The sequence below is a fragment of the Tamandua tetradactyla genome, chromosome 16 (genome assembly GCF_023851605.1).
Source record: "Tamandua tetradactyla isolate mTamTet1 chromosome 16, mTamTet1.pri, whole genome shotgun sequence".
Taxonomy (NCBI): Eukaryota; Metazoa; Chordata; class Mammalia; order Pilosa; family Myrmecophagidae; genus Tamandua; species Tamandua tetradactyla.
Genome location: NC_135342.1, coordinates 72,313,741 through 72,331,295, shown reverse-complemented (window position 1 = coordinate 72,331,295; position 17,555 = coordinate 72,313,741). Strand labels below are relative to the sequence as shown.

The 17,555-nt window shown below is 40.8% G+C and overlaps 1 protein-coding gene across 1 annotated transcript in view; it reads left to right on the top strand.

Annotated features, from left to right (window-relative positions):
* Positions 1 to 261: 261 nt before the first annotated feature.
* The window catches only part of ADAMTS18 (ADAM metallopeptidase with thrombospondin type 1 motif 18), a 159,656-nt gene continuing 142,362 nt past the window's right edge, over positions 262 to 17,555 (top strand). The window contains exon 1 of the mRNA XM_077133096.1: positions 262 to 375. The gene's annotated coding sequence lies outside the window, so the exon portion shown is untranslated. The remainder of the gene's footprint in view (positions 376 to 17,555) is intronic.

Here is a 17,555-nt window from a genome sequence, read left to right as displayed (position 1 = left end):
GTGGCTATTTGGCATTGTTGGCTCGGGGTGCTGACAGCCTCAACTTTTCCCGCTGCAGATTACGTCTTTGTCACACCAGTGCAAGTGGACTCGGATGGATCATATATATCACACGACATTTTGCACAGCGGCAGGAGAAAGCGATCGGCGCAGAGTGCCAGGAGCTCCCTGCACTACCGATTTTCAGCATTTGGACAGGAACTACACTTAGAACTTAAGCCCTCGGCGATTTTGAGCAGTCACTTTATTGTCCAGGTACTTGGAAAAGATGGTGCTTCAGAGAACCAGGAACCTGCGGTGCAGCGCTGTTTCTATCAGGGATTTATCAGAAATGACAGCTCTTCCTCCGTTGCCGTGTCTACGTGTGCCGGCTTGGTGAGTACGCCATGCTCTGAAGCAGACTCCCTCTTGCATGTACTCTGTATTGCTTGAATGAACAGATGCCTGCAATATTAAATGCTCTTCTCACAAACCCGACACGTCCGCACTGTCAGCTTTGATACTTATTATATTTGCAATTGAATTAATCTAATCTTCGAGGGAAAAAAAAGAAGAAAATGTAATAGAACTTTAATTACCATTTGGAACATTCTTTTGATGTTTAATGGTCTGGGCCTTTTTATTCTCCATGTCTGAGATGATCCACAAGGAAATTAATTTGATGGATGCCATTCGCTTTGCAAAGTCTTGGGAGACCCGACATTCTATAAATCTAACAAGCTGCATGCCTCTACATTGCTTTGAAATGGGAAAACAGGATTTCAGTGCAAAAATTGCATTCCGTAGCCTTGCTAAGCCCAATCTTCATTTTACTGCAGGGAGGCCTTTTGTTTTCTTTTCAGCTCATCTGTTGGTGTCTCCTGCTCACATATGACACCCTTTTAGGATGTGGTGTGATGTGTTCAAGGGCCGGCAGGATTAAGTGTGGCATCCAGAGAGGCAAAGCACTTAAAAAACACGTGGGACAAATGTTATTTCCTCTCTGTGTAATCCTCATCTGTTGAGCACCAGGCTGGGAAGATCTGTCTAAATGATAGTTCCTTTAGGATTCAATCAAATATATGAGGCAGGAAATAGTGTTTGACGTTGATTTCATTCTGCCTTGCAATTCAGGAGTGTCAGGAGCTAACAGAAGAGTTTGCGTGTGTTGAGACACATGGAAATAATGCCGTGGGATGGATGCAAGAAGGAAAATGGGAGAAAGCCTTGCTGAGGATGTAGGATTAGTAATCTACAGGGCACTGCAAACCACAGAACAAGTCGGGGTGGTGGGTGGCTTAGGTGGCAATGAATATGAAAGTACGTGGTGAAAATGCTAAGAATGGTACAAGTGCTGGAGTTTTTTGTTTGTTTTCCTTTATTAGAGAAGTTGTGGGTTTACAGAACAGTCATGCATAACATACAGGATCCCAGTATACCACCCTATTGTTAACGCCTTGTGCTGGTGAGGGACATTTGTTACAATTGACGATAGTGCGGGAGTTTTATTATCATGCATAAATAATATTGGAAATGCAAAACCGCTGTTACTTGTTAAGTATCCGAGGTCTCATTGCAGGCTACCCAACACTGGGAGTTATGTGAAATTTAGACTCTGCCCCCCAACCCCTGCCCCCAAATGCTCCTGATTCAGTGGAAACATGAATATTTGAATTAGGTAATTTCCTTGAAGAAAAATTCCATCTATTTTCTTTTGTGGATGTATAGCTATTAATTTTGCTCCCCTAAATCCATCCTATTGTGGCCTAAAAGTTAGCTAAAAGCTTTCATCAGTACCAGAACCATCGTGATAGTCTTTCGTATAACTTTTGTTATTGTGTTTTAGTATGGCTTTTAAACTACGGAGTAAATCAAAGATTTAACAAATCCCAACCCAGTTTGACGCATTTAAATGATGAATATGGCTCAGGAATCGGCTGTGTTTTTAACATGTTTATACACACACACACATACACATACCTTGCTTTGTTTTTGTTTTTGTTTTTTGGTGCATGGTCCAGGATTCAAATCCGGGTCTCCAGCATGGAAGGTGAGCATTCTACTGCTGAACCATCCATGCACCTGACACCTTGCTTTATTGTGTTGATTTTTTTTTAGGTCCTTCCACATTTGTCTCTTCTGTTTATTTCAGTATCCTAAAGTTTTCAGAAAGAGTTTAGACACCGTACCCGAGTAGCTTAAACTACCTTATTCCACATGCCACTGGTTAAGAGCAGTCTGTCCCTTTCCAGTTCTCCCACCCATAGGACCTTTGGCAAGTAACTTGTGCATTAGTTTCCACCTCTCTAAAATGGGAATAACAAGAGAATTGCTGTCACATAACTGGGGGGATTAAGTAACTTCTCCCATGGGAAATACTGCAGTAGAAGCTGGCTAGGAACAATTGCTCCATCGTTCCATTTCCAGCAAAACCCCCTGTATTTAGCTCTTTCAGAATTCCACCCTCTGTTAGGAATAGGGATGCTAATAAATTGCCTCATATTGATAGATGTTGGGTTACCTTTTCTACAGAAGAGATTCACTTTTGAACAGGGAGTGAATTATGATTTAATACATAAGCATGAAGTAGGTTAAGATTTTCCTTTTTTGTGAGAGAAGTACTTGACAGATATGCCTGTGTATAAGGCTGATATAAACTGGGATCATGAGACTCAGGTTCTGTCCCTGCTTTGCAACAAACCAGCTGCATGTCCTTAGTTAATTAACTTTACCTCCCTAGGACTTGGTTTCCTATCCTGAACCATGTAAAATGATTTCTAAGACCATTGCCAGCTTTAGGCATCTGACTCTGATTATCCAATTTGTTGACCATGGAAGGTCTACTTGGTATACCCAGGGTAGGGAAATGGTCAAGCTTAGCCCCATTCATTTCCTGCCCTACATCCCATCCAAAGAACTGAGCAAACTGCACCCCCCCCACACACACCCATACTCAATAAAATAAGAAAAAACAATGAAGAGGACAGAATTGCAACTGAGAAGCCAAGACTCTACTCTGTATAATTTTCTAACCTTTCTATGAACTATAATGTACACACAGAAAAGTACCCAGATCATAAGTGCACATGGTCCAGGAAATTAATGAATTTCCACAAAGTTCATACCCATGTAGCAAGCAGTCAGATCAAGGCACAAGATATTACCAGTGTCCTAGAAGATTCCCAGTCACTGCCCACCACAGGTAATAACTATCCTGACTTCTAACATAGTTTAATTATACCTAGTTTGAATTTTATATAATTAAGAATGATACTGCATGACTTCTCTGCCTGGCTTATTTCACTCAGCATTATGTTTGTGAAATTCATACATGTTGTTCCTCTGTTCTTATGGTTACACAGTATTCCTCTGTGAATATTCCACAATATTTCCATCTGATTGTTGATGGGCATTCCAAGTCCTAGTTTGGGACTATTATCAAGAGTACTTCTGAACATTCTTGTATATGTTTTTTCGATAATTTATGAACATTTTTGGTCAGATGCATTTGTAGGAATGAAATTGCTGGGTTGTGGGATATGTATTTGTTCACCTTAGTAGATACTACCAAACAGATTTTCAAAGTAGCTGTACTAATTTACACTCCCATCAGGAGTATCTGAGAGTTCCAGTTGCTTTACCTCCTAACCAACACTTGGTATTGTCTGTCTTTCCATTTAGCCACTCTGATTGATAGGTTTGAAGTAGTACCACGTTATGGGTTTAGTTTGCATTGTTCAGATGGCTATTGAAGTTAAATTCTTTCCCTTTTGCTTATAGGCCATTTATGTACCCTCGTTTGGGATCTCTTTATATCATATGCGGACAAGAAATAGTAAAAATATTTTCAGCCCAAATGGTGGTGTTTCCCCCTTTTTCTGTGAAAAGACACAAGAATCAGGCACAGAAATCCCTTCAGCATCTTAATATCTTTGTTGTTATGGCTGTGATTCTCTAACAATGCATTTATCCACTTGTTAAGAGTTATCATACAGCAATAGTGAGATCACTTAAGGAACCACATTGAGGGATCACTTCACTGTGGACATAGATAAATGGGGTTGAAGGAAAAATAACCCATGTCACGAAAGAGAATTTCTTCATCCTTTTCTAGCTACTTGGAACTCCTGGACATTCCTCAGCCCTTTTTATTGGTAAAGGCAGGGGGTACACATTTCCTGGAAGTCATTTCTACACTCTGTCTCCAGCAACCACTGTCATGGATTCAGTGTGATGGAATGATTCAAGAGTTCAGGAAGAGGATATGTTTCAAATATCCTTGTTAGAGAGATTCATCCGAGTGAATGCTAGATCTGCTAGAACAGATGGCAACTCTTCTTCCATTAATCAGAGACTGGCATGAGATGCCTCAGAGTTTGACTGAAACTTCCATTTGCAGTGTCTGTGAGTGTCTCCAAGAGCAGAATGCAAACAGTGGCCCCAGGAACCCCCAGAGGGGATAGTGATCTCCTGGTTTGCATGTGGTGTATATTAGGGAATTCATAGAGCAACCTTTAGATGACTTGACAAGGTACCCTGTTTAAACTTGGAGTTTCCCTAATTTATTTGATCATGGAAATGTTTTCATCAAGGAGTATTTCTTTACGATTTGATATTGATAAGAAAATCCCCAAAATGATGATTCCCAAAGGAGATGCTGTACTATCATGTACTTATTTTTGTTAAGAGATACTCCAGGAATAAAAGGGTTCCATGGTCATATGTTAGGAAAGCTTTGTGTTTAAACAAAGTTAAACAAGTGTCTTTACTGTAGTATATTTCAGACCTTTTAACATGCTAATGCACATTGTGAAGATATAGTCTCAGAGGTGGGATTTTGGTATTAATTTGACCATGCCTCCCTCCGTTAAGCCATACTCCCATCAATTCCTTGTACCTACCAGAGTTCTGCAGTTTACAGTAAAATAGTGGCTTTGAAGTTTAAGGTTATTTGCAGTGTATTGGTACCTGAGGTGTTTATAATGACATGTCTTCTAGTTGGGGCACTGTCCCTCTTAAGAAATTCTGAAACCAACCCCTGTTCTTAATATAAAGATAAAATGAGAGGACACAAAACTATTCCCCATGATGCATTTCCACCCAGATCTGCAATACATGGGTATACTTAATTTTTTTTTAATTTAAATTCTAAAATTTACAAACATTCTGTATGTACCCACCAAGCAACAACTCCCTCTTCCCCCTACTCCATTTTCTGGTGACTTCTAATCTACCTTCAGTCTCTATGAATTTGCTATTTCTAGCTATTTCATTCAAGTAGAATCAAACAGCATTCCTCCTTTTGTGTCTGGCTTATTTCATTTAGCAGGGTGTTTTCAAGGTATATAGCATGTGTCAGAACCTTATTCCTTTTTACAGTTGGATGATACTGCATTTGTGTATGTAGCACATTTTGTTTATCCATTTGTTAATGGACATTTGGGTTGTTTTTATCTTTTGAACATTGTGAATAACTGGTGTGTGTCTGTTCGAGCACCTGTTTTCAGTTATTTTGGGTATATTCCTAGGTGTGGAATTGCTGGGTCACATGACATTTTTATGTGGAACCTTTTGAGAAACCGCCATACTGTTTTCCACGGTGGCTGAACCATTTTGCACTCTCACCAGCAATGTAGGAGAGTTTAATTTCTATGCATTCTGTCCAATACTTGTTATTTTCCATTTTTAAATAATAGCCATCTTTGTGGGTATAAAGTGGTATCTTGATAGTAGACTTAATTTCCATGACTAGTTTCAGTGAGGTTGGTAAACCACGTTGGTGGCACTTCTGTCTGTAACAGAAGAGCCCAATCTCTGGTTGCAATCCAGCTAAACTAGAGGCTGCCAAGGGAACCCCCTCCAACCCCGATGCCTGATGCGCCATCCAGTTTTGCCACTTGGTTTTCCTTCACTTCTCTTTGCTTTGTCCTCAAGAGTTGAGTCGTTAGCGGTGTTTCTCCTCCATGGCCGGCTGCCCTAATGTCCCCATTGTATCCTTCTTTGGTGGTGGCCTTTCTAGACTATAACTGCAGTGACCCATTCTCTAGAAAGCCTGGGTCCCTGCAAGGAGCGTTGGAAGCAATTGGATTTGAATAGGTCCTGGGCATGCTTTGATCTCTCCTTTTCAAATGTATTTTATGACTCAGAAGGCTCAGTCATTGAGTTGTCTCTTGCTGGTCACCGCCTGCCCTGGAGTCTTTAGAAAGCCGATTTCTATTTGTAAAAGGGCTGAAGTTAAATGGCTTTCGTCCATGGCAGAAAGAAACAGGGCTCTGCCTCTTTGCAGGGTCTTGTTAGCTCTCAGGGGTTCATTGAATGACATACCCCCCCCCCCTTGGAACTTTTGGGTCACTTGAGAGGATCATGTGAAATGAAGGATTAGACTGGGTTGTATTTACATGTTTTTGATGCAGCCTGACCTGAATCAGTGATGTTTTCTTAGGCTATTACTTGATTCATCCAGAGTAAAAGAACTTTCTGGGGGGATGAGTGGGGGGATTTCTTCTGTACGTCCTTTTCAGACATGATTTATAAAGAGAATTATTTGCTCATGGCAACTCTTTTAGCAAAATGTCAGGCCAAGCTCTTCTTTTAAACAATAGCCAAAGGTCTTGTCAGAGAGCTGGTCCCAAGCTGACTGCGGCCTCCCCGAGGGATGCGCTCCTGGGAGGCAGGAAGGCCCTTCCTCCCTCCATCTCTGCCTGACGCCGGCCGTGAGAGCCTAGACTCCCTGAGCTCCTGTGCTGTCTTTATTGGACTGTCTCCATACCTCTGTGCCTCGGTTTCTCTTCTGTAAAGTGGCAGTGATAATGCCCCTTCACAGGGCTGTGATTGTGTGGATTCCGCATATTTCCTGGTGCCGTTTCTGCTGTGAGCCTGGCATGCAGTACAGCCATACTCATTTATTACTGACTCCGAGTTCAAGGGCCAAAGCTCTTCTCTTATTGCCTTCTCAGCCTGTCAGAGCAGGAAAGGAGCATGCAGATATCGGCGGTCATCCTACCAGAGACTTTTGGGGATTTGGTGGATGTAAGATGAGGGAAAGATACAGAATCAAAGAGGATACAGAATCCAGAGGAAGGATCAATAAATAGATATGAATTTAGATCAGCCTAGTGTTGTGGCTCTGAGCTCAGATGTGGTCAGTGTGAGTCCCAGCTCTGGGCATTACTGGTGTGACCAAGTCAAATCACTTACCCTGTCTATGCCTTAGCATCTTTGTTGGCAAAATGAATCTGATAGTACCTCCCCTACGGGGTTCATGATTGCTCATTTGAAAGGAAAACATTCTACATACTGTGTTTATAACAGTGCCTGGCACATAGTGATAACACTGGTAGTGATAATAATATAGGAATAATTATCTTTATTTCAGACCTTCTCCCTTTAAAGGGACTTTCGTATAGATGCATGGCCATCCTCCTTATTGCCCGCAGACAGGAGAGAATTTTAGTCTACAGAATGATAATGGCTAATATTTCTTGAGCACGTATGACTCTTAAGAATGTAGCCTTTGAGAGGGAGATGCAGCTAAATACAAACAGAGTTTTATAATATTCAACTGGTAGTTGGCCTATTAGTGTTCAAGTAGCACTGTTGGAACCGTGCTCTTCAAAAGCTGGAGCACTTTCAGGAAGCACACACATTCAGCCCCATCCCTGAAAATTCAGTAAGTCCTGGGTAGAGTCTGAGGGCTCACATTTAATAAAGGAAATAAAAGTGTCAGGAACAGTTCCCACGAATGGTTCCACTGGGCACCTTGTGGCTATGAATCGTTGCCTTAAAAGTGTCTGAAAAGAACTTTCTCAGAAGAAGCAGAGGGCTCCTTGAACCTCATCTGGAGAATTATTCTTGCTTCGTGAAATGCATCACACCGTGTAAGTGTGACTAACAGTGCACAGACCAGCCTCAGGCAGTTTGTGTGCTGAGGGGAGCAACTAGTGTGAATCGAATGTAGAGATTGTTTCTGCTTAGGTATTATAGGACTTTTCAGTTGCAAGGAGGAAAATTCCATCTCAAACCAGGTTAAGCATAAAAATATGTGTAGTTTTTGACTCTGGAAAAATCTTTCTAATCCATCCTTTTTTCCCTTCCATTTTTCCTCCCTCCTCCCCGCTTCCTTCTTTTCTTTTCTTTCTTTGTACTGGAATGGGCTAGCTCTCAGCAAGGCTGGATCTGGGATAGCCTATGATGTCATCACTCTTCTCTTTCTCCCTGTCTCTCTGCTTTTCTTGTCCCTGCTTGGCTTCCTTCAATGTGCGGAACCACCTATGTTCCAGAGATGGTCAAGATATTTCCTTGGGTTTCTGGTTTCGCAGGTGATTTGCTTACTGATAACCTCACACTTGTACGTGATGCCTGAGAACATGTGCATGGGGCTCTGGACTTTGTTTCCCCTTTACCTGTCTTCTGTAAGCCCCCAGAGGGCCACCTTGAATTTATCTCTGATTCCAAACAAGAACGGCCTGTATCTTTCTTCATGTATTGGTATGTGAATGAATGCATGGAAGGAGGTCTGGAATGGCGCCCAGCAAGTGAGGACCCCACGGTTATCAGTTTGAAGCTCTTTTTGAAACCAGAATTTATTATCCCACGTGCTTGTGTGAGAGTTTAAAGTATATATAAATCAGATTTTCCTAAAGCTTTTTTCTTGGGGGTGGGGGTGGGGGAGAGGATGCTTAAATATAATGAACCTCTTGGAATTTTTTCCTTATCACTGTATATAAACCTGTGTTATTCTTCAACTACTGCGTATTTAATCAATACTTCCTGATTATTTTCAGTTTTGGGCTGTTGCTGAGAAGAGCTCACATATATGTGACTCTTTGTTGTTGTGGACAATTCTATTTTTTATGAGCGAGCGAGAGAGAGAGGAATCTACTTTGTGAGAAGCTGAGGTGCTAAGCACATCCAGGGTATCAGCCATAGTTGGAGATCTGCTTGCTGACATTGGCATTAGTCACCCAATGTCATTGCCACTGCCACCTTGTCTGTATAACATGCAGAGTTACTGAGAGCTCGTTTCATCCTTTGAGCTTCAAAGTGTCTGAGACACTCCAAAGAATAGTTCTTTGGACACAGAGCATGTGTCTTGGTAAAATTGCATGGTTTCCCACCATCAGCGATAAACAATTTAAGAGAAAATGTTATCAATTCCTGAAGTCCAAATAGAAATAGGATTATAGCACTGGACAAAAAATATGCATCTCTGTTCACAGACCCAGGAGTTCCTCCCCAGATATAGCAAGATATTCCCACGAAAGCCTGTTCCCACAGTTTTGCTATCCAATTGTAGGACAAGAGTACTCTCAAATGCCCTAATACAACTCTGGTAAGAGAGTTCCATCTGAACAGCCTGCTCACCTCTCCAGAAGGGGGATGCCTTTGATATATCTAAGGATTTCATTTTCAGCTGAATTCTTTTGATTGCTTATTCATGCCACTGAGCTTTGGAATCCTTTATCTGCTCTTTTACCACTAGAAGTCACAGGGGCATACTTTCAAATATAAATATATAGCATAATCTCTAATTTACTAGAAGTCAACTGTGTGTACACCCTTATTTGAGAGACAGCATTTGAAAGGGATTGAGATAAGCTAGTCAAAGTAGATTATCTCTCCCTGATTTACTGAGTTCTCCTACAGCAGAGTGCTTTTTATTGCCGATGGGTTCATCTTGTGACTTTACAATTTCTCATCTCCCTTTCATATTTTACTTTGCACTCTCAGGAAGCAAATGAGTTACACAAATTAATGTCTAAGGATAAAGAGTGAACACAGTTTTTTTTCACCTTGCTTATTTAAAGTCTGGGTCTGTTTTAATCAGTACAGAAACATGACGGAAAGTAAATATTCCTTAAATGTACTCTCACTCTTTAAATGTGCCAGCAGAGTTCTCTACATTTTATCTCAGGGTCTTGCAGTCATTGTTTTCCAGTAAAATGCACTGAAGTAAGATGAGTTCCATTTTTTTACAAAGTTTCATTTTATGTGTAATACAAATATGAATCTCCATTTGATATATATTTGTTAACACTACTTTATGCCTATAAATTAATTCCAGATTAGTGATTCTTTGTACAGGGAGCTCTAAAAATCACAGATTGCAGTCCCCATCTGTGCTGATTTGAAAGTGTTGTGTAACCAGAAGAGCCATGTTCTTTATGCTTGATTCAATATTGTTGGGTGGGATCTTTTGGAGTAAGTTGTTTCTGTGGAGATCTGACCCACTCAGTTGTGGGTGGGACCTTTTGATTACATGTTTCCATGGAGATGTGTTTCCGCCCACTCAAGGTGGGGTTGCTTACTGGAGTCCTTTGAGAGGGAACCATTTTGGAATGAGCTGACAGAGCCGACAGAGCCAACACGAGACCCAGACATTTGGAGATGCAGAAAGTAAACATCCCCGGGGAAGCTATTGGACCCAGAAGCCAAAGACCCCAGCAAATGCCAACCACATGCCTTCCCATCTGACAGAGGTGTTCTAGACCCATTGGCCTTTCTTGTGTCAAGGTACCTTTCTCTGGATGCTTTAGTTGGACATTTTTATGACTTTAGAACTGTAAACTTGCAACTTAATAAATTCCCTTTTTGAAAGCTGTCCCATTTGTGGTATGTTGCAGTCCAGCAACTTTAGCAAACCAAAACAGATTTTGGTGCTCTGAGTGGGGTGCTGCTGTTTGCAAATATCAAACATGTTGGAACAGCTTTTTAAATGGATAAGGGGAAGATTCTAAAAGAGTTGTGAGGAGCTTGATGGAGAAGCCCTAGAATTCTTTGAAGAGATTGTTGGTAGAAATGTGAACTCTAAAGATACTTCTGATAAGGACTTTTTTCTAGTTTGCTAGCTGCCAGAATGCAATATACCAGAAACGGAATGGCTTTTAAAAAGAGGAATTGAATAAGTTGCTAGTTTATAGTTCTAAGACTAAGAAAATGTCCCAAAATAAAGCAGGTCTATAAAAATGTCCAATCTAAGGCCTAAAGGTACCTTGATTCAAGAAGGCTGATGAAGTTCAGGGTTTCTCTCTCTCTCTCAAGTGGAAAGGCACATGGCAAACATGGTCAACATTTCTCTCTCAACTGGAAGGGCACATGGTGAACATGGCATCATCTGCTAGCTTCCTCTCCAGCTCCCCAGGAAGCGTTTTCCTTCTTCATCTCTAAAAGTCACTGGCTGGTGGATTCTGCTTCGTGGTTGTGCAGCGTTCTTTGTTGTGACTTTCTTGTGGCTCTGTCGTTCGTCTCTGCTCTCTCCAAATCTCCATCTTTCTCCAAAATATTTCCTCTTTTATAGAATTCCAGTTAACTACAAAAAACCCACCTGAATGGGTGAAGTCACATCTCCATCTAATCAAATTTAACAACCACTCTTGATTGAGTCACATCTCCAAGGAGATAATCTAATTCAAGTTTACAATATACAGTATGAATAGGGATTAGAAGAAACAATTGCCTTTACAAAATGGGATTAGGATTAAAACATGGCTTTCCTAGGGTGCATACATCCTTTCAAACCAGCACAGCCTTAGACAGAAATGATAAGTGTATTATTGCAAATTGGAAGGAAGGTGATCCTTGTTTTTAAGTGGCAAAGAAATTTGGCAAGACTGACTACTGGTTTTTGATGGAAGGAAGATTTTAAAAGTTATGAGCTAGGATACTTAGCTGAAGAGATTTCCGAATTAAGTGTGGAAAGTGTCTCCTTGCAGCTTATAGTGAAATGTGACAGAGAGAGATAAGCTGAGAACTGAACCCTTGGGTACAAAGAAACCAAAAATTTGGTTTGATGGTCTGGAAAATTCTAGGCTTCCAGAGAGGAAGACCCCAGAGAATAGTGTCCCACATGAGGAATTAACCAGACATGGAAACAGTCAGCTATTTCAGAAAAAGCCAGGATTAGAGATGAAGTTATCTGGAAAGGATTTGTGGAGAGTTCTGTTGTCAGATGGGCATGACCCCAGTATACGACATAGAAAGCAAACAGTTTGCTTTCAAATTGTATACATTTCAAAATGTATACATGGAAGCACGGCCAGTTTGGACTAAAAGGGATAGAAAAGAGACAAATTGAAAGGAAAATAACTTTAAAGGCAGAACATGGAAGCTAAGGTCTGAATCTAAGAAACCTCAGGCCAGGAGAGTAGACCCACTTATGCACTTGGAGAAGGTAACTTTGCCTCAGAGGCAGAGGGCAGGTCTTTAGCTTCATTGTTCAGGAAGAGTTTTGATGCCCCAGGCATTGGGGGGAGGGCACATAAACCAGGCATTGAGGAACCTGGTGATGGCCTCAGTGTTCTGAGGGGGTTGACCGTGTGCTGGAGATGGCAGACAGCCTGGGTACTGCCACAGTATGTGGAGATGGTAGAGCTGAGAAAAGGGTTGTTCCCCCCCGCAACAAGTCCCAGTGTTGCAACCTTCACCCCAGCATTTGGAGAGAGCAAAGCCACTGCATAGGTCCTTGGAAAGGGTGGGTGTTTTAGTTTGCTAGCTGCCAGAATGCAATATAGCAGAAACAGAATGGCTTTTAAAAAGGGGAATTTAATAAGTTACTAGTGTACAGTTCTCAGGCTGAGAAAATGTCCCAATTAAAACAAGTCTATAGAAATGTCCAATCTAAGGCATCCAGGAAAAGATACCTTGGTTCAAGAAGGCCGATGAAGTTCAGGGTTTCTCTCTCAAGTGAGAAGGCACATGGTGAACAGGTCAGGGTTTCTCTCTCATCTGGAAAGGCATGTGGCAAACATGGTATCATCTGCTAGCTTTCTCTCCTGGCTTCCCTTCATGAAGCTCCCTGGGAGGTGTTTTCCTTCTTTATTTCCAAAAGTCACTGACTGGTGGACTCTGCTTCTTGTGGCTATGTCATTCTGTTCTCTCTGAATCTTCAGCTTTCTTCAAAATGTTTCCTCTTTTATAGAATTCCCATAAACTAATCAAGATCCACCTGAATGGGTAGAGATATGTCTCTACCTAATCCAGTTTAACAACCACTCTTGATTGAGTCACATCTCCAGGGAGATGATCTAATTACAGTTTCAAACATACAGTACTGAATAGGGATTAGAAGAAATGGCTGCCTTTACAAAATGGGATTAGAATTAAAATGACTTTTCTAGGGTCTGTACATCCTTTCAAACCAGCGCAGTGGGGCTGCCGCTTTCTAAAGCGCTGAAGATGAATTGACTCTCAGACTTTGAAATCCAGTGGAGTTTGCTCTCTAGGTGTTCAGAACTGTTTGGGACTCGGACCTTCCAGTTTCTCCCTATGGAGATGGAAATGTGTATCCTATGACTGTCCCTCCTTTGTATATTGGCAGCTGTTATTTGTTCTGAGCTTTACAGGCCCAGAGCCAAAGGCACATTTTACCTTAGAACAGACCATACTTGTTACTAACTTTGATGAGATTTTGTACTATGTTTGACATTCTGTTGTATTTGTTTTATTACTGAAATGGTTTAAGGCTTTGTAATATTATAATGGAATGAGTGTATTTTGAATATGGAAAGAATATGTCTTTTTTGAGTCCAGAGGGTGGAATGTACTGGTTTGAAAGTGTTGTGTACCCCAGAAAAGCCATGATCTTTAATCCTGATTCAATATTGTTGGGTGGGATCTTTTTATTAAGTTGTTTTGGTGGAGATGTGACTCACTCAATTGTGGGACCTTTTGGTTAGGTGGTTTCCATGGAGATGTGTCTCTACCCATTCAAGGTGAGGTTGCATTCTAGAGTCCTTTGAAAGGGAACCATTTTGGAAAGAGCTGACAGAGCCAGTAAAGCCAATAGGAGACCCAGACATTTGGAGATGCAGAAAGTAAATGCTCCCGGGGAAGCTGTTTGAAACCAGAAGCCCAAGTCCCTAGCAGATGCCAGCCACCTTCCTTCCCAGATGACAGAGATGTTCTGGGCCATTGGCCTTTCTTGAGTCAAGCTGTCTGTCTCTGGATCCATTAGTCGGGCATTTTTATGGCTTTAAAACTGTAAACTTGCAACTTAATAAATTCCCTTTTCAAAAGCCATTCCATTTCTGGTATATTGCATTCTGGCAGCTTTAGCAAACCAAAACACCAACCCAGACCAGTGATGGCAGGATGTTTGAGGATGGGCCCCAGGCACTGGTGTTTTTTGACTACGTTCCATGTGGTTCTGATGCAGTCAAGATTGAGAACTCCTAGTATAGATAAAATGTTAGGATCTTTAGATATGCTGCCATCTTAGAAATACTTTGTACAGTAGCTTAAGGAGACAGACAGCTTAAATCTCATGTTAAAATTCATGAAATTTTTAGAAGCCCATTGCTTTCACTTACTATGTTTGTGATCTTGGGGAAATTATTCTTTACTAGTTATGTGATCTTGGGGCAATTATTTGTAAAATCACTCTAATTTAAAATCATTGTAGACTCACAAGAAATTGCAAAAATAATACAGAGTTCCCTTATACCTTTTACTCAGCTTTAGGAAATCATTACATTTTCTAGGAATCTAGTTTCCTCATCTGTAATGTGGGTATGGAAAAAACCTACCTCAAAGGGCTGCTTTGAGAATTAAATGAGATACTGTATGAGATATGTGATAGACAGCATTCTAACATGGAACCTGAGTTCCCTGCCCCTGGAAGACACACATCTTCTCATAGTTATTCAACTTAAAACTAATCTAAGTGCTGCTGTGAAGGGATTTTTCAGATATAATTAAGGCTCCAAATCAGTTGACCTTAAGATAGACAGAATTTGGGGGTAGGTCTTACCTAATCACTTGAGCCTTTAAAATATGGGTCTGGAGGTCAGAAACAGGAGAAGTCGGAGAGGTTCATAGCTAGAAGGATTTGACAGTTGAGAAATTCTCCATTCCTGGCTTTGAAAAGGGAAACATCCATGTGGCAGGAAAGGTGGGTGATCTCTAGGAGCTGAGAGTAGCCTCTGGCTGACAGCCAGCAAAGAAGTGAAGACCTCAGTCCTTTAAACTAAGAAACTGAGCTCTGCTGACAACCTGAATGAGCTTAGAAGTGGATTCTCTCCCAGAGCCTCCAGAAAGGAATGCAGTCTGGCTGACTCCTTCCTTGGCTTTGGTCTTATGAGCCCCTGTGCAGAGAAACCAGCTCAGCCTGCCCTGACTTCTGACTTACAGAACTGTAAGCTATTAAATGGGCCTTCTTTTTTAAGTGACTAAGTTTGTAATAACTTTTTTATACCGCAATAGGAAACTGATACAGAAAATGTCCATAGTGCTCGCTACATAGCAGGTATTGAAAACACAGCAAGTCCCTTCCCTGTTCAGATCACAGACAAATTAAATCATCTAGTCTATCACTCATTCTTCTTCATGGGGCAAGACTGTGGGTCAAAGGAAAAGAAGAAAGTTTCCTTAGATATTCATTATTTAAAATTTCTTAGGAAATTGTTATATTTAGCACTTGGTTTCTCAATGTGGTTTTGTAACATTTGAGGATGGATAATTCTTTGCTTGGAGTGGGGGTGGGAGGCCTGTGCTGTGTATTGTAGGATATTTAGCAACAACCCTGTCCCACGAGATGCCAGGAGCACCCTCTCCCCAGCTATGTCAACCAAAAGGGTCTCCAGACATTGCCACATATGTGTTTGTTGTCTGGGGAGTAAAATCACACCTGAGTGAGAACCATTGATATAGCACAATCACAAACTGGTTTCTTTAATAATGTAAGTTTATATATTTTTTCAACATATAAGTGCTGTTGATTTCAGTGTCATTAAGAACAATGATTTGGGGTATACACCTACCTTTGAAGAATTTAGCTGATGGAACCGTGTATGAATCGTGGGGGGGGGGGGGGGGGGAAGGGACATCGGATGGCAGCAGAAAAAGCATCTGGAAATATTTTAAAAGATGTGTATTTGCTTTTGAATTTCACAGCATGCCAACTCAGACTGCTGAAAATAACTGAATGTCTGAAGAAACAAAGATGTATTTACAATAAAATTTACCCTCACGTTCTTGCAAGGGAGGGGACCTAACCATGGTGTCACTTAAATGTGGATTCTATTTCTAGCTTTGCAGTTGATCTGAGATAAAAGTTAAATGTCCTCTGTATTCTCTCTGCCTATAAGAATGGGGACAAAGGCACAGTTTTGGAAATTAAATTGGGAACTTTCTCTATGTTTCATCAGTATGTTACAGCCTGGGAATCCTGTAAAAGGCATATTAGATTTTCGGATCTACTACATGGAGTTAGGCCACTATTTACAAATTTGCTACTTTTTAAATAGCCGCCATACTGAAGAAACAGAGAGTTCTGTTTTAAGTGGTAGGCACGATGTGGGACCCAATTCTCTCATATGCATGAACTCACTAAACTAATCATTTAGCCTGCCTATCATCCCTTCCTTAAATAGACTCATCATCTGAGAGTGAGTAGTATTTATCTAATTAGCAGTACCCTTTAAGTTATTCAATTATTCTACCAGGTATGCAACATGAAGGTCACTTTTAGCTGTCAGTAACTAACCTCTTAACCTTCCTTTATTTTATTCTCTCTCATCCATCCATCTATTTATCCATCATCCACCCACCCATCCATCCATGAATACATCCATACGTCCATCTTTCTAATCCAAAGCATTAATTCCCATCTAGCATTTAACTTAGGATCATAACAGCCTGTAGAAATACAAAAATGATAAGAATATAGTTCCTGGTTCCTAAATTCTAGGATGTTCCATTGTGAGGGTAGAGAGTCATAGTGACAGGAATATACATAAGGACAAGTGCAGCAAAATCAGTATCATACTTAAGGTATATTTAAAGGCTGTGGAATAACTAAAGAAATGTTGAGACTAATTTGTAACATAATGAGCAAGCAATTTGAATGGTTGCATTAGCCCTTGAAGATATATAAATACCAGATGGTTTTATATGAAATTCCATGTAAATTAATTGCCCACAAGTCAATTCAAAATATATCCAAAGCTGATCACCTCTTACCACCTCCACTGCTACCACTGTGATGTAAACCACACTCTCTCTCACCTGGGCTCCTGCAGCAGCCTACCATCTGATGATTCTCTTGTTTCCCTATAATCTATTCTTGTCACTATACCCAGATTATTTCACTCTCCTTTTCTCTGTAGGCTAATGGTTTTCCATTACCAATAGTATATAATTCATATTTCTTATCATGGCCTTCAAGACCCATTGACCTGACTTCCTACTTCTTCTACCATGAAATACTCCATCCCAGCTCTCTGATCTCCACTACCTTTCAGCATGCCCAGATACCTCTACTTCAAGGTCTTTGCCTTTTGAATACTCTTACTTCAGATGTGCACCTGGTTCTTTCCTTCGCTCTTGTCATTTCTGTATGTAAATGGCATCATTGGAGAATATTTTTCCCTGACACCCTCAATCTAAAATGGCTCCCCTGTCCCTCCCCATCCCCTTCTATTGTTTTATTTTTCCTCATTACGAAAGAATGAGGGAGTGCTTATCACTTCTTACTCACATAGGAGAATATTTATCACTCAATACCTGATTGACTTATCTTGTATTTACTGTCTACCGCTCTTGGCTGTCTTCTCCATGAGAGCAGGAGCTTTAGCTCTCTT